The sequence below is a fragment of the Psittacula echo genome, assembly GCF_963264785.1.
Source record: "Psittacula echo genome assembly, chromosome: Z".
NCBI classification, from domain to species: Eukaryota; Metazoa; Chordata; class Aves; order Psittaciformes; family Psittacidae; genus Psittacula; species Psittacula echo.
In genome coordinates this window covers 58,497,187-58,523,310 of record NC_137742.1, presented here as the reverse complement: position 1 = coordinate 58,523,310, position 26,124 = coordinate 58,497,187, and positions in this window count along the sequence as shown.

Genomic DNA, 26,124 nt, shown 5'->3' with positions numbered 1-26,124 from the left:
TCCCCTGAAGCCAGTGACCCTTCCTCAGCAGCAGCAAATGACAGAGTACTGCAGAATGAAACCTTACAACCCATACTTCAAGGATTTATTTATCTCCAAGGTCTTATGAAAATTATCAGTAGTGTCAGATGTGATTTAAAACAAAAGCCCTAAAGAACAAAACTCCTTCTCCCATGTCCTGAATGGTGTTTCAATTTCACCTTTATGACTAAACTAATATCATGCTGTACTTCAGACTTCTGAGAGAAGCCAAAAGTATTATTCTGTCACAAGGCAATATTTTTTTTTTTTAAAAAAAGCCTCAACAAAGCAAAATCCACTGCTTAGTGATAATTCTGCCTCTGTCCATTTAATTCCAGTTGAATACCAGAAAAAGTACAGAAATCACTTTCTGCCTCAAGGTTAGAGCTGCATTTTTAAAATTTCTTTTCTGATAGATTACAAGTTTCCTGGAAAACTCAGCTTCAACTGTCTTGAAAGGAATAGTAAATTTTATAGCTAAATACTTCCATCCACATTGCAGTCACTTTGGTTCCTTGTTAGAATTGAACTTGGCTAGGGATGTTAAGGATAGCAGGAAGGGATTCTATAGGTACGTAGCAAATAAAAGACAGACTATGGACAATGTAGGCTCCCTCCGGAAGATATCGGGAGAACTGGCTACCCTGGATTTGGAGAAGGCTGAGGTTCTTAATGACTTCTTTGCCTCGGTCTTCTCTGGCAAAGGCTCTGACCACACCACCCAAGTCTTGGAAGGCGGAAGCAGGGACTGTGAGAATGAAGACCCTAGGGCCACTGTAGGAGAGAAACTGGTTCGAGACCATCTTAAAAACCTAAACGTGCACAAGTCCATGGGACCTGACAACATCCATCCGCGGGTCCTGAAGGAGCTGGCGAATGAAGTTGCTAAGTCACTGTCCATCATATTTGAAAAATCATGGCAGTCAGGTGAAGTTCCCGACGACTGGAAAAAAGGAAATATAATCCCCATTTTCTAGAAGGGGAAAATGGATGACCCAGGGAATTACAGACCAGTCAGTCTCACCTCTGTGCCTGGCAAAATCTTGGAGCAGATTCTCCTGGAAGGCATGCTAAGGCACATGAAAAACAAGGAGGTGGTTGGTGACAGCCAGCATGGCTTCACTAAGGGGAAATCCTGCCTGACCAATTTGGTGGCCTTCTATGATGGGGCTACAGAACTGATGGACAGGGCAGAGCAGCTGACGTCATCTACCTGGATTTGTGCAAAGTGTTCGACACTGTCCCACATGACATCCTTGTCTCTAAATTGGAGAGACATCAATTTGATAGATGGACCACTCAGTGGAGAAAGAACTGGCTGGATGGCCACATACAAAGAGTTGTCGTCAATGGCTCAATGTCCAGCTGGAGATCGGTATCGAGTGGTGTCCCTCAGGGGTCGGTGTTGGGACCGGTCTTGTTCAACATCTTTGTCGGTGACATGGACAGTGGGATTGAGTGCGCCCTCAGCAAGTTTGCAGATGACACCAAGCTGTGTGGTTTGGCTGATACGCTAGAGGGAAGGAATGCCATCCAGAGGGACCTCGACACGCTTGTAAGGTGGGCTGATGCCAACCTTATGAAGTTTAACCATGCTAAGTGCAAGGTCTTACACCTGGGTCAGAGCAATCCCAGGCACAGCTACAGGTTGGGCAGAGAAGAGATTCAGAGCAGCCCTGCAGAGAAGGACTTGGGGGTGTTGGTCGATGAGAAAATGAACATGAGCCGGCTTCAGTGTGTGCTCGCAGCTCAGAAAGCCAACCGTACCCTGGGCTGCATCAAGAAGAGTGTGACCAGCAGGTCAAAGGAGGTGATCCTACCCCTCTACTTTGCTCTTGTGAGACCTCACTTGGAGTATTGTGTGCAGTTCTGGTGTCCTCAACATCAAAAGGACATGGAACTGTTGGAACAGGTCCAGAGGAGGGCCACGAGATTGATCAGGGGACTGGAGCACCTCCCGTCTGAAGACAGGCTGAGAAAGTTGGGGCTGTTCAGCCTGGAGAAGAGAAAGCTGCGTGGAGACCTCATGGCAGCCTTCCAGTATCTGAAGGGGGCCTATAAGGATGCTGGGGATGGACTATTCATCAGGGACTGTAGTGACAGGACAAGTGGTAACAGGTTAAAACTTAAACAGGGGAAGTTTAGATTGGCTATAAGGAAGAAATTCTTTAATGTAAGCGTGGTGAGGCACTGGAATGGGTTGCCCAGGGAGGCTGTGAGTGCTCCATCCTTGGTGGTGTTCAAGGCCAGGTTGGATGAGGCCTTGGGTGGCATTGTTTAGTGTGAGGTGTCCCTGCCCATGGCAGGGGGGTTGGAACTAGATGATCTTAAGGTCCTTTCCAACCCTAACTATTCTATGATTCTATGAAATATATTCTCAACCTTACAGAAGCGTAGCCAATAAGAGTGCTGTGATGACATTCCTATTTTAGCCAGTATTTTTCTTGAGGTTGTGTGTTTAATTTATTAAATAAAGTCCACTTTTTAACTTTTACATTGCTAAGAGAGTTGTTATGTTACTTCTGCTTCCCTGCATACAGCTAAACTAAACTGAACAAAAGACATGCCTTTGGGAGCAATTGAATTTTATTGTGAACAAGGGAACCAAGATGGGTTTCTATGTTTGCAATATGCTTAAGGCTAGTCTGCTGCCCTTCAGATGAAAAGTGTCCATATCCTCACAACATACTAGCTGGAAGAATATTTTCACATCCCCATCAACTGTAAATGAACCTTGTAGTACCTGAAGCTGTTGATCATGGCATTTGACTTGAGTTATTTGACAAGATTGGTTTCCTACTGTTCTGGATTCATACACAGGTTAGAAGCTCACTTTTTCAGATGTTCATTGTTATGTGAAGAAAAATTTTAGGAAGACTTATGTGCAGTTTCAGTGGTGGGGTATGGGCTAGGAGTCTCTTTTGCTTCTGGTAACCACACATGAATGATAAAAGCATTGATAGTTGCAGTCAGTAAGCAATTCCTTCACACCTTCATTTTATATCATACCTACTGCAGGAAGGACTGTGGTTTTTGCTTCCAGAGCAACTTGCATTCTCCCAACTCTGATGTGTGCAATAAGAGAAGTCACACCCACGTGAACTAAAACAACCTGCCAAACAAGTGAAAAAGCATCAAGCATCAAAACTTAACTTGCATAGAGTAGGCTATTATAACACCTATCCATTTGTGGTGACTTGTGAAAAAAGTTGTGGTTGCCTCATCCCTGAAAGTGTCGAAGTCCAGGTTGGATGGGGCTTTGAGCAATCTTACCTAGTGCAAGGTGGCCCTGCCCAACTAGATGATCTTTGAGATCCCTTCAAATCCAAACCATTCTGTGATTCTATGATAAAACGTGCATGTTTTTTCAGAATCAGGAAAGACAGGTATCCTTGACTAACAAGACAAACAGAAGCAGGAGAGGCAACTCCTGTGGGAAACGCATGTCTGATTCCCCTGCTGGTATGTATTCTTTTAACCAAGCAGGTCTATCAGTCCATGCATACTGCCATTATTTGCTTCCTCATTGCTTCTCTTGGGTAGAAGCCCCCTAATGACCATATTAACCTGCAACACAGTCCAGTTAGTAATACAATATATTGTTAGTGTAGGCCTTAAATGGACAGATTAGGTTATTCTTTTTCCTCCCATCCCCATTACTTCTACTAACTACCTAAAGAGTAGTAGTCTATAAAGCTATTACTTCCAAGTCATTTGGCAATTGATACTATTCATCCACATACATTACGTACAGACATAACACTGACAAATAATGAGGCTGATAACAAGTACATGAGCAGCACTAAACTTCTAGCAAGCTCTGAAAAGAGCAAAACATGTAAAATCCTTTATGCAGTAAATGTACCTTACCCTGGCAGTCCAGTTTCTTTGGCTCATTTTGCCAGCTGTAGACAAAGTGTGAGTAAATATCTGGCCATCATCTGGGATCCATGGACCACATATTCCTCCTCGACCCTTTATCAGACATATTGGTCATGTCAGTGAACTGCAACACAACGAAAATCCTAGCTCCTCCTTTTTTATTTTCTTAAAATTACTTGTGTTCACTAACAGCAAGTAAAGTGATATTTCACAGCCAAATCTATTAAAATGTCAAAGTACGAGCAGCATTGTTATGTGAAAAAAGGTAAGAGATAAGCAACTGTTCCTATACTGAGTTAAAATCTCACAAATATAGTAATTTTTTTTTTAAATAGATGAAGCAAAATATGGTCCCAAATTTATTCACAGTAATTCTAGGAGGGTAATACACTTTTTCAGGATTTGATGTAGTAGAACAAGAATCATAATCCATTTTTAATATTTTTCTAAAGGGGTTTTATTGTGGTTTCACTTTTGATAGAGCAGCTTTAATTTTTTTTTCTTTAATGAGGAAGGAAGGCAACTCTTCTGTGCCTGTTTGCAGACCAGTAAAGCTGTTAAGGTGTAAACCTCCCAGTAATTGCAACCATAGGGCATTATTTTGGCTGTCTGAAGATCTTGTGGGTTTGTTTTTTTTGTTGTTTGTTTGTTTGGTTTTTTTTCTCCTAACTCCAGATACTGCTTCAGGCACTTCTTTCAATGCAATGTAAGACACAGACCAAATCAAAAGAAATGGTATTCATATTAACTAAGATACAATGCTCAAAAAGTTACAAAAGTGTGAAAAACCCCTACAAAACCTCCTCTTGAATAATGGAAAAATATTGCTTTGAAGTGCCTTGTCAATCTTATGTAATGATACTCATGGTCTTCTTGCTGCATGATAGCCAACCTGCTTAGCCTTCTTCTAAGCAGGGACTGAAATATTTACAGTATTACAAGGAAACAAGATGATGGATATTGGCTACATGTTTTCACCTTTTCCACACCTTAATCACAAGCAGAGCTAATTATAAAATTAAGGAATAATCGAAAGGTCAGCACAGTGATGGGGTATTGAAGTTCTTTACTATGGTTCTAGACAAAAGTTTTGATGTGATGGTTCCAGCAGGGATTCTTCTTTTAAACCAAATTCCTGGTATCAGCTGAGGCTCCCAGGGAGTAATAAGTAAAACTGCTCCCTAAGAAGGGACTGCCAAGAAGTAAGCTGGAGCTTTTGTAGAAGCATTAAGCTTTCACACAGGAGGGTACATGAAATAGCTGCAAGACATGTAGACTAGGTCTTCTATTACACCATCTTTGACCACAGAAAATGTATCAGACTGCCAAAAGGGAGATCAACTAGAAAGACTGGGCAACTGCATTATTATACAGGGTTAGGGTTGTTAGAGTCAGAATTTTAATTTTTCATTCAGAGAAGAACAGACACTTATTATAAGCCAAGCAGACAAGAATGGATCCTACTTACACTGCATGAACAAATTTTGCTATCTTGTATTTGGATTTGGGGTTTTTTTTGGTTTTGGTTTTGGTTTTGGTTTTTTTTGTTTGGTTGGTTGGTTGGTTGGGTTCTTTTGTTTGTTTTTTTTTTTGTCTGTTCTAACACAGAAAAACCATCAATCTCAGGACACGTGTATACAGGCTTCAAAAGTCAGTGATACACACCCCATGAAATTTCAGTAACTCAAGGAAATCCTCTAGTTCAGGATCCTTCTCCAATCTTTAGTGATAGTAACAAATCCAGCTGACAATTTGCCCTGCTTGCTTTAAAATCAAATGATCTCTCTTTCTCTACTGACTACACAAAGATCTGAGTCAACTAATCTTAAACAGATAAAACTGGCCCCACTAAAGATAATGAGAGATTCTGAATACTGCCTTGCCCAAATATCTGTTTGCTTTGCAGCCTCATAATCCAGATCAAAATATTCTAAACCTGACAGATATTCCCACACTGGTTTTAGTGAACTGCTGATTTGGTCTAACTGTAATCACAGAAAGACTTCACGAACTTGAAATTGGTTATTACAATGATGTCTCATCCAGTAGCAAGAACAGAGCACATTATACTGACCATGAAGGCCAAAGGACAGGAGTGGATGTTGGCGTGGTAGACACAGCAGTTCTCCCCATTTGCATCTTTCCAGCTGGCAGGACATTCATGTTCCTCACAGAATTCTTTTGCAGCAGTAGCATTGCTTGCCAAGCAGCAGAGAAAGAGAGAAACTTTTACATTATTCCTCATTCCTCAGAATTGCAACAAGCACATTAGAGCCTGTTCTTTATCCTGCATAGGAATAATAGCAGCAAAAACATACGCAATGAAATAAACACTGTTACACCATTTCTTTCTCTTCTGTTTTGCTTCTGGTTGAAGTGTTCCTGGAGCCATGATGATTGCTGTCCAACTGGACCACTGCCTACTGCCAAGCAGTAGAGACTTCTGGCACATAGATGAGCAAGCAGGTACCAATCTCCACTTGTCTCCCCAAACTGACTTCATGACCAGATGGGGTCACTTGGCTTTGCCACATCTGGCACAGAAGAAGATACCATTACTCAACTGTCACTATCAGAAATATGAGTCCCTGGCTACCTTCATTCTCAGTGCTGTCAATTATGTAACTTAATCTGTGCTTGTGGTTCATACATATTATTCAGTTCCAGTCTTTGCACAAAACCCAGACCACCAAGGAAAATAATAATATTGGACAATAACATCAGATACAATTTGCCAAACCCAAAATTTAGAGCAAAAAATGGACTTTAGGAATAGGCTGATCTGCAAAATAAGGTGAGCCTTTTGTAATTTTATCCCTGAAAGAAAAATGTAGTTATCTGGAAATGTGTGATGCAACTATTCTTCCCAATGTTTCCTCAATTATTCTTTCAGTTGATTATTACTAAAACAAATTTGGCTTCAAAGTAAAATAATTTTCTCCAAACACGGCTTTCTTGGTAGATATAGCCAGGCTTAGTTGTAGAGTTTATATTTGAAACCTAAGATAAGAAAATATTCAAATCCCCAAGACATCCAAATAGATAAAATCCATTGGCCTTTGAGCCCACGCTGGCAGTTAAAAAAATACTTAAGCAAGTTGGTGCATACTTCTATCATGTATTTGTCCTCATAGCTGCTTTCAGAAATTTACCCTGTATTATGTGGGGTTTATTCAATATCTTCATCATGGCTCCACCCAGTTATGCTGACACCCATACGTTGACGTGTTAGCCTCAGCCATATTTGAGTGAGCCATTGTAAGCTAAGTAAGAGTCAACTAGACAATCTAGTTAAAATGAGGTGCAAATTTGATCCCTTTGAAAAATGCAGCACAGTTTTCTCTCTTTTTAAATATTTGCCCTCTGATATCTATATGCAAGAAATGTATAAGCACAAAAAGAGCAGAATTTTCTGAATTCCTAACCAATTTAAGGGAGTGGGTCTCCCTGGAAAGACTAGAAAAACAGATTAATCTCCAAGCAGTGAAAAAAATCTGCTTTATGGTTAAGTTACAGGAACTACTACTAGCCATAAATTTCAGAAAACATGATAAACAAGTTTTGAAAAACTCTGTAGCCACAGTACACAGATGATCAAAATACAGTATCAACTTTTTTTGCCATTGCAAATGGATTACAGGTCATCTTTCAATATGGAAAAAAATTCTCACTGGATAACAGCTTCTACAATCTGAACTTTGTGATGTGAACACAAACTGGCGAAGAAAAATGTGAGGTTTTCCATAAACATCTCTTACACTAACCAAGTATAGCACAGAAAATGGGGAAATGCAGTTGCAGCCTTTGTCCCAGACATTGCTGTGTATGGGTGGAGAAATGCTATGTACAGGCAAAAGTGTAAAATCTGGGTGTTTTATCCTCTTAGTGACTGGGAGTTGAACACATAAACGTTCTGTATTTAACCTCTGTCCCGTACAGTTACCAACACAGCGTCTGAGTTGATCTATATAAGCTTTTGGACTGATTTCAGTCCAGCAGAAATCAAAATAAGTTCATCACAAAATTCAGTGAATTCAGGATTGGGCCAGTCTCTTTTTCATATACATGTTGTGCAACTCAAACACACTTATGATTAAAATAAGACAGTTAGTTTCGGACTTGTGCCTAAACTTCAGTTGTAAATTCTTTGTGTAGAGAAGGCAGCAAATGATGTTCAGAATTGCACTGAGACAGTAATGCAGATACAGGATGATGTACCCTATCCTTGGCCATGCTGGTAAGTGTGCTTTGTTGGCTGCTCTGAGAGTAAAGCCATTGGCAAATAGCTATAAGAGACCTCAAGAGATGCAAGGAACTAGCAAGGAGTCCCAGAGGTATATTCCAATTATGCTACTAAAAACGTACACACAGTATCCTCATATAATCAAGACCATGAAAGCATTCTTATAGGAGGTAATACCTGTGAGAAAGGATTCCATTTTGCACTGCATACTGAAAAAAGCTGTCTGATGCAAAGACTGCATAGGTCACATTGAAGAATTCCCCACTCACAATCTTTTCTGGAGGCCTTTGAACCCATGCCATCTCCAGGCCTAGAAACAACATAATCATGGGCAAACATATTTGCTATGCTTTTCTACTTTACAGATGCATACAAATGTAAAACTTTCTCTGTGGTGTCTAATGTCCCATTGCTTTTTATGAGCCCAAAACAATTACCCATTTTAGTGGCTGTATAGCTAAACACAAATACACATTAATTGAACACTTCTGACATTCACTTAGAAAAGATCAAACAACTGCAGAAATATAAGAAAAAATATGGTCATATCACCTAAAGTAGCTTTGCTCCCAGTATAATTCAGTGCTACTTGTCCTGATATACTTGCCTTCCTCTTTGATCAGGCAGTAAACACTGCTCTTCATTCTTGGTTGCATAATGAGGCACACCTCATTATGGAAGAAGAACAGCTAACTAGCACACACGAAATTCAGTCAAAACCCTTAACCTCATGAAACATGAATTATATACACTAATAATGATATATTTAAGAAAGCATTCTCATTTTATAAAACTGTATCACATTTAGAACAGATGACTGGAAGGAATGCTACTCAGACATCTGTCATCTTCCATTTCCCCGCTCTTACTGGGAAAATTTATCCCAGCCATCTATCTTGACTCTTACACACTGTATTACCTGCTTTGAGATGGAGAATGAATTTAGATAAGAGGTAGGAGAAGTTTTTAGCCCATATTCTTAAAGAACGCTATCAAAATCTTCCCACTCCATTCACCTTCTTCTTTCCATATTGCTAGGTGAAGGTGTTAATTTGCACCACATCAGATTACTCACATCATGCAAGTTTGTAGCTCTCAGTTTGTCAGTAAGTTCTAAATCCCTTCTGCAGGATGATGGGTAAGCCTGACCTTCAAGAGATCCTAACTTTTTTCAGTTATAAACTTTTATTACTCTGGAGTTGCTTTCACAAGGTATTCTTCACTTGCACTGTTACTGAAGTGGCTATTTTTTCCCTTAAACATAATTCCCTTTCAGATATAAGGAAGCAAATCGTAAAATAACCTCTTGATTTCACATCTTCCTTGAAAAGTAAACACATATTATAAATGCTAATACTATGAGAGAAACTACAACATAAAAATTTACGAAAAATCATTTGCACTAAAGGCACGAGAGCTGTGCTTCAGAGAAGGTCATCATAAATTTCAGTTAAATTACTTTTTACTTTCCTTTAAAGTTCTCACAAAGATAAACAAAACACTTCTTTCAATGACAACTCTCGCATCTAGATGCTTTGAAGATCTTGTGTTAAATCCACAGCAATGAGGTCACAGTATATTGGCAAATATACACAGCTCTTGCTTTGCTTTTAGCAGTGCTCAGAATATGACAGGGAAGAACCACAAAGAAAGGCAGAATCAAGCTTGGAGTTCATTCTAAAATTGGTGATAAAGGGTACAGTTTAATTAAGCAATCTTCTCATATTAGTTTCCCTTGTACTCAATTCACACTTTGATTATTAGTAAGAACAGCTGTTCTGATGAACAGTTGTTTCAGTGTCAGCAATAGTAAATTAATACAAGTCTAAAAGTCCTAGTTGACAATCATCTAGATAGTTCTTGAATTTCACTTTTTCAACAGAACTCTTTGGAAAATGTTTAACTGCAATACTGAGCTCAGAGTGTGACCCAGCACTTTATCTCCTGGAGTATTTTACCAGTATTACTTTCTCAGGGGTTCTAGTTTTTTTAAAAAACCCCATTGAAACACATTGTCTCTGGTCTTACCTTTTACAACATAAACAAAAGTGTTCCTTTACATCAGTTATTTATCAGTTACAGAGTCACAAAACCATAGAATAGTTGAAATTGAAAGACATGTCTGGAAATCATCTGGCCTAACCCTGTGCTGCTCAAGGCAGGATCACCTAAAGCAGATTGCTCTAGATCTTGGGTTATGAAAATCTCCATGAATGGAGAAACCTTAATTTTTCTGGGCAACCTGTTCTACTGTTTGATCACTTTACAATATAAAAGATTCTTCTTATATTTAAATTCAATTTCCTATATCTCAGTTGCTCTTTAATTATTTTTCAATCTCAAACAATCCGTTTCCAACAGAAAAGAAAAAAATTATTCCATTTTTTATTATCTCATCATGAGAATTCCTTTTCGAAACTGACTAAAAAAGTGGTTAAGTATCTCAGATGTTTTTTAAGTACTCACAGAACACAGTTTTGAGCAAAGTGGAAAAGCATGATGTATAGAATTGGTGATTCTGCTTTCTGGCTGGAGGGTTTAAACACAGTCCACTTTTGAACTGACACTACAAAATGCCAGCAATGACTCAGTGGAATTTGCTGCAATGCACAGTTGCCTGCCTGCTTTGTTTGGATTAAGTTGCATTTGGTTTTCTAATAAGAAATTACATGTTTTCAGTTTCTTTATGGGAGAAGGGATTCAGCTGTTGCTGTTACTTTTTCTTCTGGAACAAATGAATACTGGACAAATAACAGCTGTGAAGTATATTCGGTTGTTTTCATTCACTTATTTCCCTAGCAAGACAGGCTGACACTGATTCAGATACTTTCCACCGTGCATAACATTCCTCATGAGTCAAGTATGATTCCAAGTATTTCAGTTTTGGGTTTTCAACCATTTCCTAGTCACAAGATACTCTTTCTTGAGCAGCTCGAGGACTCACCTCCACAGTCCAGCATGTTATACTCATCTGGTTTTTCCAGGGGCCAACAGTCATAGTCTTTGTTATCTAAATCATGCCACCCCTTCACGGATATCACCTGCCAGAAAAAAAAGCATTTAAATAGACCCAAAAGAAGTCAGTATGGAAATAGAGGAAGGATAAGTTCCATCTCCAAGGTTTACATTTCTTCTAAAGAAATAAAGCCAAATGCAGACACATAGCCTGGCACGTTTTGCTCTCTTCAACTTCTGGAGTAAAATATGACAACTTCCTAGGGGTGTACAAAATCAATCAGTATATTATTTTGATCTATCCAGAAATTAGCCTTGTAGCAATGAGGGGACTTGATGAATCCTTCTCTTGCAAATGGTTTTCTCTAAAAAAAAATGTGGTTCTAGGATTTAAACAGATTTTTTTTGGTTTAAAATTTATTAAAATGGCAACCCCTCTGCTCCAAAGTACTTAGTTTCTATTAATCTTTTACACATAAACAAAAAGTCATTTTTGTTATACCTTTACTAAAATAACTGTTAATTATATAAATGTTAAAATATATAATTATAGATAATATTGAGATTGCATAAGCCTATTACAGGTAGAATATAGCACCAAAATAGAAACAGATTGAACTGCAATAGTAGCAAAATATACATTATACATTATAATAGATATATTAATCATATATTAAAATACACATTCCAGGGTATATATGAACAGAACGGAATGTTAATACACCCTGGTCGTACTCCACCTTTAGTAAAAGAGAATAGTTTCTATTCATATAATCTGCTATAACTTTTCCATATATTATTGGAGGATAATAATTCACTGGTTTATGCAATCACAGTATTCATGAAGTAAGATGGAATTACACAACTTATTTTTTCAATATTACTCTTGTTTTCTACATTACTAAAGTAACATTCATCAAATGATAAAAATAGCTGTCTCACTGAAATAAGCCATATATAGTTCTTTCCATATGCATAGACCACAGGAACAGGTTCTGGTAAGAGGATCTATGTATTTTACCTACCAATAAACTCAGGAGGCTTCGGAGCCCTAAGGCTGGTGTTTTGACAGCTCCCATGCTTCCTAGCATGCACCCAGCTCACCAAGTCAGGGCTGCTTCTGATGTGCTGTTGCTACTGAAGTAGATGCCCTTACCTGAGTATGGGGGTTGCTAGGCAAGCTGATCCTGGCAGCTCCAGCTGCTGTAGCTGTTCTGCCTCCTCCTTCTCTCTCCTCCCCTATCCCACTTCTCACTGCCTGGTGGAAACACCCCTCTGAATCTCTGCTGAACCTCTCTGAAAAACCATCACCTGTTTTAGGGGCAGCCCTGCTCTCCGAACATTGAGGTTTGTGCCCCTGTCAGCTCAAAGCTGGAAAAGCAATGTAAGGATTTTATTTCACTGCCTTGTCGAACCTAGGCAGCATCTGACCCTTAGGTAGATGAATCAATACTGTGGAAATAACAGAGACACAGGTGGCCCTGGGGGAGGAGAGGTATGTATGCTCCAAGGCAAGAAAATTTCACCTACGTAAGATAAACTGTAAGACTAGAGGTTGGACTAGGTGATCTCCTGAGATTCCTTCTAACCCAAATTGTATTAGATCTCACAACTTCACTTTCTCAGTCCCTGGAGGTGTAGGACAATTTATTCTTGAGAAGCATGCCGCTACATACACAGGTGAAACAGACTTCTGCCAAGCCATGCTGGTATGATAAAGACATAGATGTGTCCACAACTATTTCCGTTTGCTGAAATAATTGTCAACACAGAACTTCAGTTGTGATTCAGCTTTCCTGAATATTTCCCTGTGTTTTCTCTGGAATTCTGGCTCTCAGCCCAAACTGACACTGGGAATCTTAATCAAAATGCTAGGATTTCACTATTTATTGCATCAAAATTGCATAAAAAAATTATAGTGTGTGCCCAGTTCATCTTGAAAGGAGCTGTAGATCAATAAAAAAAATCTGTCTGGATTCACTCATAAGAGATATTTGTATAAATCAATACTAACAATTTAGGCTGGAATTGTATGTTTCTAGTGAAATCCTAAAATTGATTTATGTTGCTTCTTCACTTGACCATTTCACCCAAATCATAGGTTTCAACATATAGTATTTCAGCTGGCTATTTGGTAGAAAGAGAATTATCTGCTTAAAAGAACTCTACATATATTATCATCTTGGAGAGGTTTTGCTGGTGATTTGGTTTAGGATATCTTGTGCTTAAAGGAATATGCTGGCAGGGAAGCTAAGGATTACATCTTGATACACCCTACAGCAGCAAAAAGACTACCAGACTGATTTTACATTTCTTTAATAGGACCGTCAAATATTCACATGACATTAATATCATGATTCAAGGACTGCAAAAGTCATATATTACTTTTATAGCCACTTGATACCACCAAGTTCCGAATTCCTGGAAAGCGGCAATGTACAAGAAACTGCTCTGGAAATCCTGAATTAAAGATGTATGGGTTGGAATGGCTCGTGATTTTCTGATTTAACAATCTATCTCACCTATTTGAGAAGCACATTACCACCTCTGCATTTAAGCACTGGAAATTATAAAAAGGAAACCAGTGAGAACTATTTTGCAATATAAATATGTGAACTTTTGTAAAAAGAAAGGATTGACAGGTTAGTGAGTAATACAGTTTTTAGGTCTATCTACAACTCTTTTATAAAACCAGAAACAGATGTGAATAAAGTGAGATGGTCATATCAAACCTAATAACCTTTGCTTTACATTTGTTTTTTTCTGTTTGCAAGTTATATGCAATCACATAATTTGCATTAACATCTTAACATTGTGTCATACTACAAATGAGGTTATTAACACAGTCAGACTCAGTCAAGTGTAGATTAACTAAATTCTGCCTACTGACACTTGACTGGCTTAGTGCAATGACACAGTTCTTTGGCTTCTTCTCTTAGAAGGATCTCTTAGTCTAAAAAAATAGGTAATTTCTCCTGATTGGAATGAAGTTTATCAAACAACTTTACGTTTACAGATTTTTGTTGTGTTTGTGGTGCTCATATGCTCCCTTAAGCTACATCACTTCCATTTGATTCATTAACTCAATAACAATTTCTAATACAAAACAGAGGGAAAATAAAGCTATTTCAAAATTTAATGAGATGCAGATAATGGTAAAATTATGCATCTTAATGTTTTGATAACAATCTTATAAATAAAAAAATGCACTATTTTACAACATAATAATTATTGCTGATATTACTGAATAAAATTTGCTTATTATATGCTTTCAAGTATTTTAGGAAAGCGACTTCCAGCAATAAACCAAAACAAAAATTGCTGCAATAAAATCTTCAAATATCCTTGAAAATATTTTTTTTCTGGCACTCAAACTTTCCAGATGGTTCTTGTGCTGATATAACAAGCTGAAGTTCAAACAGAGATTTAAAAACTATTTCATCTTTAATTAGATTAACTTTTCTAGCTAGATACATATTTTCAACAAGAAACAATCTCAAAAAACCATTACTAAGACTCATTTGACATTTCAGTATGATGGAATTACAAAGATAGTTCTTATTAGAACAGTGTTGTCATATGTGAAATCAGTAGTTAAAAATTCAGTTCTTGAAATATAAAAATCCACTACATAGACTATGTTAATCCTGAACATGTGTTAGCATCCTGCTCAATGCTACACCACTCCAGGCTCCTAGCCTGGATTATCTATCCTATTCTCTTTTCATAGTGTTAGCTCTAATAAAAGGCATTTTAAATGACCAGGGTCTGAGAGTCTTTCCTACTGGAATCGAAGAAAAGAGGCCAGCAAAGCTTCTGAGACCAGGCTTGCAGGGGTAGCGAGCAGGCATGGCCAGAGCACTCTGACACTTCCCTCTAGTGGCCTCATTGCAGAACAACGGCGGGCAGATTCCCTGCTGCGTGCAGTTTGGTTAAAGGACAGCCTGTTGTTGATGCACAAGCTGCCACAAAAGAAGTACTTAGAAGCAGTGTAGCAGACAGCCTGCCTGATCTCTGGCTGTCACCTGGAAGTTTGGTGGCAGCAGCTGATAGTCTCCTACCCCTCCCCTTCCCTGGATTAGCCTGAATTAGCAAGGTTAAAAAAAACAATATCTGATTTTATCCAGAATTTTTGAAAACTTAATTAAAAGACTAAACATTGCCATAAGTTTTGAGGTAGATGAGTAGATTCAGAAGTACTGAGTGGCATCAGTTTGCTGGGATTGCTGAACAGGCAACAGTTGTGTATCTGGTGAAATGCTGGTGAGCAGTAAGCAAGCGCCTGAGCCTTGCACGTACACCATTCCTTAACTTTGTAGTATCTCTCCATTTCACACACTCTCTCAGATACTGGAAGTTTAAGAGAGTTCCAAAGAAAGAGGCCTTGAGCTAAAATAATGGTAATCATAAAACAAAAAAGAAGTAATTAAGTATTTGTTACTAAAGATCTTAAAGGCTAATCTTAGAGGATAATCTTTGAAGACAGTTGAACGCAACTGCAGCAAAAGGGGCAAACAGTTACTCAGTTTACACAGAGGAAAAGAGCTGAGAGGCAGTAATGAAAGCATGACAAATCAGAGAAAGACTCTGTAAAAAGATAATTAGAGGCACTGAAAACTACAGCTATGAAACAGCTTCTTCTGACTACCACCTATGATGTTATACATGCCTCACAAAATCACAGAAACCTCAAAAATGCAAATGGTATTTATTGGTAAGGTGGCAGGTAAAATTAACTGGCTTGTTAAGTCATTGTGAATTCAGAACAAATGTATGCTTTTACAGATGCATTCATACCACAGGTCCACTCAAGTTCATGGGGCATCACAGGAAGGCTTTTTCTGTTGCTGCACTTTGGATTTGATCTGCAGCATTAAACAAGCTTAAATATCTAATTAATTTCAAAAATGTCAGAAAATACAAAAAACTTGAAACAAGACATATCATGTATACTCCCTGAAGGTTGTATAAAGATTGTCCTCTGGGAAATATCACAGACCTGATGAAGAAATATTTCTCTTTAAGAATATGCACAATTCTCTGTTTAGAGGATTGACCAGCAGCTGAGCTGCTGTGGAAGGAAAGCAACATTCCAGGATTTTCATTGTGTAAGGCAATCTGTAATTTTTCTTCTTCTAAGGAGAAAGAGTGGAAAGAATGAATGATGAGATCTGGAATTCTGCAAGGAGAATACTCACAGCTAGAAAACTAATAGGTAACAGTGATTATGTCTCTAGTGGAAATTATGTTGGTCTTAATAATTTGATATAACATATGACTGAAAACCTCTAAGGAGACTGGATAAGAGAAATTACAGTTCTCAGAGAAGCCAAAAGGAACTTCACTTCCAAAGTGATCCAAGTTAACCTTCAGAAAACCCTAGCCTAAGTACATAACTTAGAAGAGATTTCTGCATTCAGGGCTTTGCTTGAATAAATCATTGGGTTTCTGTTACTATAATGCAGCATGTCAATGCTGTAGTTGTTCAAAGGACATTCAGCAAGTCTGAGAATGTGAGAATAAATTTCAATTTTACAGGATGATTGCCTGAGAGGCTTAAGAAGAGTTGGTCCCAGTTCAACACAGAATAATTTTGAGTTTTCTGTTTAGGAAGAAACTGAGCAGTACATCACTGATGTTCTCAAATGTCTCTCATCTTCAGTCATCCCACACAGAGGCAGAAATGTTATGGATATCTGCAGTGCTTAAGGACAGCAAACTTGGCTGCTCTTAACATTTGCTGTGGAGGATCTGTGTGTCAGTTACCGATAGCAGTGAGGGACATTTATTTTCTTACCTCCATCATTCTCCTAAGATCCACTGGTCATTCCATGGTTGTATCAGCATTCAATTGATATCTGCATTTTGCCTTGATGGTTTTTTTTTCTCTCCTCCTCACTTGTCATTGCTTGACGCATTTCTTTTTTCAGAATTCTTGAATGATTTTCTGCTCATATTTTTATGCACATTGGCACTGCAAAATTGTTGACATTGCACTTTCCGCCCCTTCAAAAGACACCCTTATAAGCCACAATTTCTTTCAAATTTCTAAGGTCTCACATAATCAGGAATTCCCAAGAAATGCCAAGAGGTCACAAAGACAGTGGGTCTCTTGGCTTTTTGTGACTGAAGGATCATTTAGCCTTTTGGATCATCTCTTTGGAACAGGCCCAAAATGAAACAGAGGTTCAAATTATTTGCTTTCCCCAAGTCATGATAATTTCTGGATATGTCAGGCTACTTCACCTGTTTTTAATGACCTTCAGTAGCAGAGCCTCTACCCCTTCCTTCGTGTTTCGCTACACTTTCGTGTTAGAGAATTTTCTCTGTGGTCTCATCAGATTCTATCTTGCTGTAATTTCAGTTCAGTACTTATCCCAGCTACACAGAGAACAGTTAGTAGGTACTGTGTAGTTGTTACATGCTTGAAGTCTTTACTAACACAAACGTATTCTCACATTTCTTCAGAGAGAAAAAGAATTATCCTAGTTTCAGCAACATTGTACAGGAATAAAGAGTGATAAAATGTATAAGTCTAAGCAGAACAGATATTTCAACAGTAGGATTGAACACTTTCTCCTTGGATCTTTGGATGTAAACAAGTGATTCCAACTGCAGCCTAGGATCATAATCACGAGACCACTCATACTGTAATTAAAATAAATGTCACGTTTCCAGAAAGAAGTAAAAAACTGAGTTTGTTTAATATCACAGACTTGATACTGATGGAGGCTTTGTCTCAATGAGCTTTCTAAAGATGTCGATCAAGTGGAGTGAACTTGGTAAACGTCCTTTGGCACAAAGCCATTTTGCAGACTGCTTTGTGATTGGCTGGTTGTCAGAACCAGTCTTTTGGGAGAAGCCGAGAATTTTCAGATGCTAGTGAACTTGAAAAGATTTCTCTGCCATTCAGGATTCTCTGTTTCTTTGAGTACACTATTTTCTCTGCTGAAGTCAGACATGCCTTCCTTCTGTCAGAAAACACTGGGGAGCCAGCATCTTCTTTTCCTGTCACATTTAGCACCCAGAGATCAATCTTCATTTGCACTGTAGCTTTGACACAAAGAACAGTGGCTCTAATGCTGACAGAAAAAAGAGAGAGAAAGAAAACTGGTTTGAACTTGAAATCCAGATACCTGATATGACTTATGTGTTGGGATAAAATAAGGTATTCTTTTGTAGTCTGTCCTGGGTTCAGCAGCAGCAGTCATTTTTTTCTCTTTCTTAGTAGCTGTTGCAGCACTGTGTTTTTGACTTTCGGCCTGGGAACAGAGCTGATAACACCGATGTTTAGACTGATCAAGGACTTTGTGAGTCTCATGCTCTGCCAGGGCGGAGGAGAAGCCGGGAGGAAGCAGGGACAGGACACCTGACCCAAACTAGCCAAAGAGGTATTCCATACCACAGCACCTCATGCCCAGGGAGGTAACTGGGAGCTACCCGGAAGGGCACGTCCTTTTTTTTTCTGTCGGGCTCTTTTCCAGCGGGCGGTATCGTATTCTCTTCCCTTGTTATTTCTCTTATCATTATTATTATTGGTGGCAGCAGCAGTGATTTGTGTTATACCTTAGTTACTGGACTGTTTTTATCTCAACCCGTGGGAGTTACATTCTTTTGATTCTCCTCCCCATCCCTCTGGGGGGTGGGGGAGGAAGTAGACTGCGTGGTTCTAATTTACAGCTGGGGCTTAAACCACGACAGTTCTTTTTGGCGCCCAACGTGGGGCACGAAGGGTTGAGATAACGACAGATCTGACTGGTGTCTAATCGTATTTGTGATAAGCATTCAGTGTTTTGGATTAATAGTCACTCGTCACAATGCTGATTTATTGGCTCTCAAAGTTGTTGGTTTTGATCTCACAGCTTCAATATGCCGTAGCTTACTTAGAGCCGGTATTTGCTGTGTTAGTGTTTTTCAAGTGTGGGGCTTGGGCTAAGGTTATTGTCTCATTGTATTTTATGGTAATGACTTGTAATACAATAGAAAAATTGATCATGAAACTGATCTGGCTTATGTTCCCAGTGTGGTCACCACCTTTATACTTTGGGAAGTATATAATACAAGTGCTTAGCAACTATACATCTTTTTTCTCCTTCCTGGGTGGTCAATCTATGAAGGAGACATTCTTTTACCCTCCCAGTGCCCCTCCCAGACCGTTTCCAGCATCATTTGAGAGTTTTGAAGTTTTTGAGTGGCCTTTTAATATTGTTGAGACCTGTTTGCTGATTGTGATGGGGGTCACCATGTTGGCACGCATACAGAGTGTGTTTTGTCCACAACCATTACGTCTGATCTCAAGAGTTAAGCAGAGTCGGGTTTGGGTCTTGTCTGGGGTTAGACGACAATATAGGGGGACTGAGAGATTTTCCCCGAGGCTGGACAGCCATGAGTGGCAGGGTGTGGGGGATAGTATGGGCAAGTATCTAGGTCAATGGGCCCCTCCAGTGTTTTGGAATTTCACCACCGAACAAGTGCAAAATCCAGAAGAATTAGTAAAACACTTAAAATGAGGTGTGTTGTTATCCTGGTCATACCAGAGAGGGACAAATCATGTCAACATGCTGGGGCTTGGCTTATGCTTACCGGGCCTTGTTCAACACTATCCAGCACCTTCAAAAGGGAAAAAATGTCCCTGGATCTGAGGGCTGCAGTAAAATAAGGAGTAAATATGCAACAAAGAAAAATTCTACCCAGAAAGGAAAATGTAAATGGTTTGCTCAAAATCTCATGGATATACTTTTCTACAGCATTTTTTACTATACTGTTTCTAATTGTAAGTATGGATTATTGTAAGGTTCTTACTCTTTATAAGCAAACAAGAAATAGTTTACATAGTAAGCAGGTAATTATCAGGACAGAATTCTATGCATAGTTAACTTCAAACACAGATGTTACCACTATCTTGGGATTTTCTGGGGTTTCTATAGTGTATCTAAATGAACAGTATGATCACTTATTTAGTCTGATTTCCAGCCACACACCTACTTTAACATATCTGCTTCAGACTGGCTGTGGGTTTAGAGACTTTTTATAAAATTTATGTGGGCATTTTAGTTTCTTAACAATGACAGTTTTTGGTTAATTCTTGAACAATATCAATTGTTGCAGTGGTTCATAATATAGAATCATAGAGTCATAGAATAGTTAGGGTTGGAAAGGACCTTAAGATCATCTAGTTCCAACCCCCCTGCCATGGGCAGGGACGCCTCACACTAAACCATGTCACCCAGGGCTCTGTCCAACCTGGCCTGGAACACTGCCAGGGATGGAGCTCCCTTGGGCAGCCATTCCAGTGCCTCACCAAATTACAGTAAAGAACTTCCTCCTTATATCCAATCTAAACTTCCCCTGTTTAAGTTTTAACCCGTTGCCCCTTGTCCTATCACTACAGTCCCTAATGAAGTGTCCCTCCCCAGCATCCTTATAGACCACCTTCAGATACTGGAAGGCTGCTATGAGGACTCCACGCAGCTTTCTCTTCTCCAGGCTGAACAGCCCCAACTTTCTCAGCCTGTCTTCAGACGGGAGGTGCTCCAGTTCCCTGATCATTCTTGTGGCCCTCCTCTGGACTTGTTCCAACAGTTCCATGTCCTTTTGATGTTGAGGACACCAGAGCTGCACACAATACTCCAAGTGAGCTCTCATGAGAGCAGAGTAGAGGGGCAGGATCACCTCCTTCAACCTGCTGGTCACACCCCTTTTGATGCAGCCCAGGATATGGTTGGCTTTCTGGGCTGCGAGAGCACACTGAAGCCGGCTCATGCGCATTTTCTCATCAACCAACTCCCCATGTAAATGCTGGTATCTTTTGGAAGTGCGTTTATCTCACTGTGAAGAGAAGCCATGCAAAGCAGTTAGGTTGTCCTGCCTCTTTGTTCAGTGTTCACTCAGTGCTAGCACTGGGTTTTGCCACCTTAAGGGTGGCTATTGTGAGTTTCTGTGTCTAGGCTTTTCATTTTTGGTATCTCTGATTTAACAATGATATTTTCTCTCTTTGCAGAACATGACTTCAGCAGATAAGGAGTTTTCAGGAGATAACAGCTTTTCACCAAAAGTGAAACTTCATAAGGTTGGCATCAGCCCACCTTACAAGTGTGTCGAGGTCCCTCTGGATGGCATTCCTTCCCTCCAGCGTATCAGCCAAACCACACAGCTTGGTGTCATCTGCAAACTTTCTGCATGTGCACTCAATCCCACTGTCCATGTCACCGACAAAGATGTTGAACAAGACCGGTCCCAACACCTATCCCTGAGGGACACCACTCGATACCGATCTCCAGCTGGACATTGAGCCACTGACCACAACTCTTTGCGTGCGGCCATCCAGCCAGTTCTTTCTCCACTGAGTGGTCCATCTATCAAATTGATGTCTCTCCAATTTAGAGAGAAGGATGTCATGCAGGACAGTGTCCATCGCCTTGCACAAGTCCAGGTAGATGGCATTAACTGCTCTACCCCTGTCCATCAGTTCCGTAGTTCCATCATAGAAGCCCACCAAATTGGTCACACAGGATTTTCCCTTCATGAAGCCATGCTGGCTGTCACCAAGCATCTTGTTGTTTTTCATGTGCCTTAGCATGCCTTCCAGAAGAATCTGCTCCAAGATTTTGCCCTTCTATAGTCAGAAAAGAGTAGTGTGTCCTTCTCGTCATGTCCCAGGTGTTTATTCCATTAATAGGAGATGACTTTTGTTTACATTTTGGTCTCTGTAATTTAATTAAAAAAAAAAAATACCTAGTGCCTTTATCATATTCCATTAAAGCATCTTCACACCTCATGAGAAAGTTTAGAGATGAAAGCAATTAATCTGGAAGAACAATACACAAAATCCTTCACTCTCCAAGCATAAAATAGGACAAACCTCCCATCACTGTGAGTCAATGGGGGATTAAAGAGCCTTGCTACCTGCAGAAAGGCAGGGAAACTTGATATGTTGTATAGGCAAAACCAAGAACGAAAATGCTTTTCTCCCAACTCCTGGAGAAAGTGCTGCTTGCCAGGGACCATACCGTTTAATCACTTTTCTTTTTGTGGATCAACACCTGGGCTGTGAGAACTGATTCCTGCAGACCCTGAAATGAGACTGATGTCGGCATATTCAGCATTTAGGGAGACAAGGGGTGCATGAGAAGCTGAATGTCCAGGAAACTGGTGAGCTTCTGTGCTGGTGAGAAAGGGATGCCATTTTAAATCATAGCTTGTGATGAACTCATTAGCACACTGGAGTGACTCATAAGGATTACTGTAGAATATCTTAGGGTTTGGGTTTTATTTCCCTTTGCATTTAAGCAGAAGGATACTTTTCATCTCTGGCTCAGCTATTTCTTTCACTAGATAGGGCATGTTTCAAGGTATTCTCCATGCTTCATGCAGGGCTTATGAAAAGACTATTTTTACCACATGACTATTAGCAAGTCTCTCTGGTCCTCCTGTCACTCTCAGGGTCAAATTCTCCCCTGAAAGTGTGCTCTGATTATGTAAGAGATATAAATTGAAATTCCATTTAGAAGCTGTGACTAGCATAAAGCTGAAAAGAAAATTACTTTGGTTAAACACAGGTGGATCATTCTCTTCAATAACTCAGTCATTATTTTTGTTTCCTCTGACATACCAGTGTTTCAATAAATACCTGGTGTGTAAGTTTGGTATTTAAATCATCTTACACCTTGTTGTGCTTCAATCCCTCCCACAGCTCTAGCTGAGTGAGCTGTTGTGAAACAGCTCCATCTCTGTGTATTATGACTAGGATGTATTTAAAATCTGATCTTCCTGCTCCTGCAGAAACGATTCTTTTCTCTATTAAATGCAGTCTGAGGTCACTTTCACTGCCAGCTACGGAATTAACATGACCTCTCATTAGCAGCACCATTTCATTGTATCACTTCATGTTCACAGCACGTAGCCAGTGGGCTAGACTGACTTTCCCAAGAAGCAGAATTTCTCACTCAATTCTTGTGTGTTTAGGAGACACTTTTGTTAAAAAAAGTAATCATGATGTGTAAGAGTATGCTCACAAAATATATATAGTATTTCAATGTATGTATTGTAACTGTGCACAGAAACCTGGGTTAACAGACTTTGGTCTGCCCTAGTTTTTGGGATATAAATGTTAAAGCCTGGGAAGAAGAAAGAGGGGAAGAAAATTTATTTCAGAGTTGCTTGGACTTGTACAAACAATAGGACCATGTGGACTCTTACAGGCTATATGCATTCTAAAACGATTTAAGTAGCCAAAATATTTGTGGTTAAAGGAGCAAGGAGCAGAGCAAGGAGTATCCAGGACAGCAAGCGAAGTAGGGTAGCAGGCAGGATCAAGGACCAGAGCTGTGAGAACAAATGTATACATGGCGCATCACACAGTGAGGAAGTGCTTGTACCTCTATTGAACAAATGTGTTTCACTGTATTTCAGGGCTGAAAGTGATCTTGATGAGATATAGACATACTCCAACTGCTTTATAATTCTGTCTTGTTTCTCCTGACTGGAACCTCTGATTCACTGCTAGATGAAACTAGCTGAGAGGCAACAGATCTGCTGAGTGTTGGCCACTGGCACAGCAGAGACCACAAGATGGCCCTATGATTTCATAAGTGCTGGGAGATGGCAATGACAAATTCATGCAGAATTACACTTGTCAGGAAAGCAAGGAAGGAGGTAGAGCTGCAGGGTTTACTGGCCCTCTCTGATAAAGGGTGTATATAACCAGTTTGGTCTGATTTAGTTGAAAGTGACAAAAGGACCTTAAAAGAAGAATGAGTGCCATCTCAAGGCATATCAAGGATAAGAGGGTCATTAGGGGCAGTCAACATGGCTTCAACAAGGGGAAGTCGTGCTTGACCAACCTCATAGCCTTTTATGAAGACATAACAAGGTGGTTGGATTATGGCAGAGCAGTGGATGTGGTCTACCTTGACTTCAGTAAAGCATGTAACACAGTCTCCCACAGCATCCTCACAGCTAAGTTGAGGAAGTGTGGACTGGATGGTCAGGTGGTGAGGTGGACAGCAAACTGGCTGAAGGACAGAAGCCAGAGAGTTGTGGTCAATGGGGTGGAGTCTAGTTGGAGGCTGGTATCTAGTGGAGTGCCTCAAGGGTCAGTGCTGGGGCCAGTATTATTCAATATCTTCATCAATGACCTGGATGAGGGAACTGAGTGTACTATCAGCAAGTTTGCTGATGACACTAAGCTGGGAGGAGTGGCTGACACACCAGAAGGCTGTGCTGCCATCCAGCGAGACCTGGACAGGCTGGAGAGTTGGGCTGTGAAAAATGTGATGAAATATAACAAGGGGAAGTGTAGAGTGTTACATCTGGGCAGGAACAACCCCAGGTTCCAGTATAGGTTGGGGAATAACCTATTAGAGAGCAGTGAAGGGGAGAGGGACCTGGGGGTCCTGGTGCATAGGAGGATGACCATGAGCCAGCACTGTGCCCTTGTGGCCAAGAAGGCCAATGGCATCCTGGGGTGTAGTAGAAGGGGGGGGGGTCAGTAGGTCGAGAGAGGTCTTCCTTCCCCTCTACTCTGCCCTGGTGAGACCACATCTGGAATATTGTGTCCAGTTCTTGGCCCCTCAGTTCAAGAAGGACAGGGACCTGCTGGAGAGAGTCCAGCGCAGGGCAACTAAGATGATTAAGTGAGTGGAACATCTCCCTTATGAGGAAAGGCTGAGGGAGCTGGGTCTCTTTAGTTTGGAAAAGAGGAGACTGAGGGGTGACCTCATTAACGTTTATAAATATATAAAGGGTGAGTGTCACGAGGATGGAGCCAGGCTCTTCTCGGTGACAACCAATGGTAAGACAAGGGGTAGTGGGTACAATCTGGAACACAAGAGGTTCCACTTAAACTTGAGAAGAAACTTCTTCTCAGTGAGGGTAATGGAACACTGGAACAGGCTGCCCGGGGAGGTTGTGGAGTCTCCTTCTCTGAAGACATTCAAAACCCACCTGGACGCCTTCCTGTGTAACCTCATCTAGGTGTTCCTGCTCCAGCAGGGGGATTGGAATAGATGATCTTTTGATGTTCCTTCCAATTCCTAATATTCTGTGATTCTGTGAGTCTCAGTTGCTAGGTAGGAATACGAACTAATTAGAATTGTGAGTTATTTATTTATTCCTCATTGGATGTATGAAATGAAAAATTACAAGAGCCAAGTATGTTTGGACTTGTCTTCTGACACCATTGAAAGCAAATTCTCTGTCTCACCTGAGAACTGTTGTCAATATTTGTTATTGCCACCTTCTGTAGGAATGCAGAGTCTCAATTTTTCTTTAAGGTGTGCTGAAAGAATGGACTTGTCTGAAATCAACAAGAAATAGTGAGAAAGACACTTGCTGATACAACAGAAGTCTCAGCTCTCACGGTGAACTGCCAAAATCCAAGCAAGCAGCCTGTGCTCTTTAAATGTGTTTTAAGCAATGTCATGCAAATTATGTTATCTTATGGGTAAAAAAAATTCATATCACATACTTTATACAGATTTTTCACCTGTGTTACACATCCCTGGCTCTGTCTGTGCCTTTCATTCTTACTAAGGAATTTGATTTATAGTGAAAGAGAAATTTCCATATTCACACCGGAGATGTTTAAGACATGACAGCAAAAGAGCAATGCAAGTTTTTACCAGATCTGCAAAGACAAATCCAAACTATAAATAAAGATGATAATGACCATGCATGATTAATGTGTCACAGTGGAAAACTCTGGTAATGCAACATTTTTACTTCATCTTCTCAATTTTATCTCATCAATTCTATCTCATCTTCATAACTTTAATAATATTTTGAGAACCCACTAACTCGAATTTAGACAGGGTAAATGTTACTATTCTCAACATACTCTTTTTTTTTTTTTTTTCCCCATGGTATTTTCATTAGCCAAGATGTTGCTCTTCTATTAATACTTACTTTATAAGTAAGTTAGTTCAAAAATACATTAATTTATCTCCGTCAGTCCTAGAACAGCAGAAATAACAAAAATAATTTTGCATAGATGACACTCATTTACTGTTACTGGAGAATCTCAG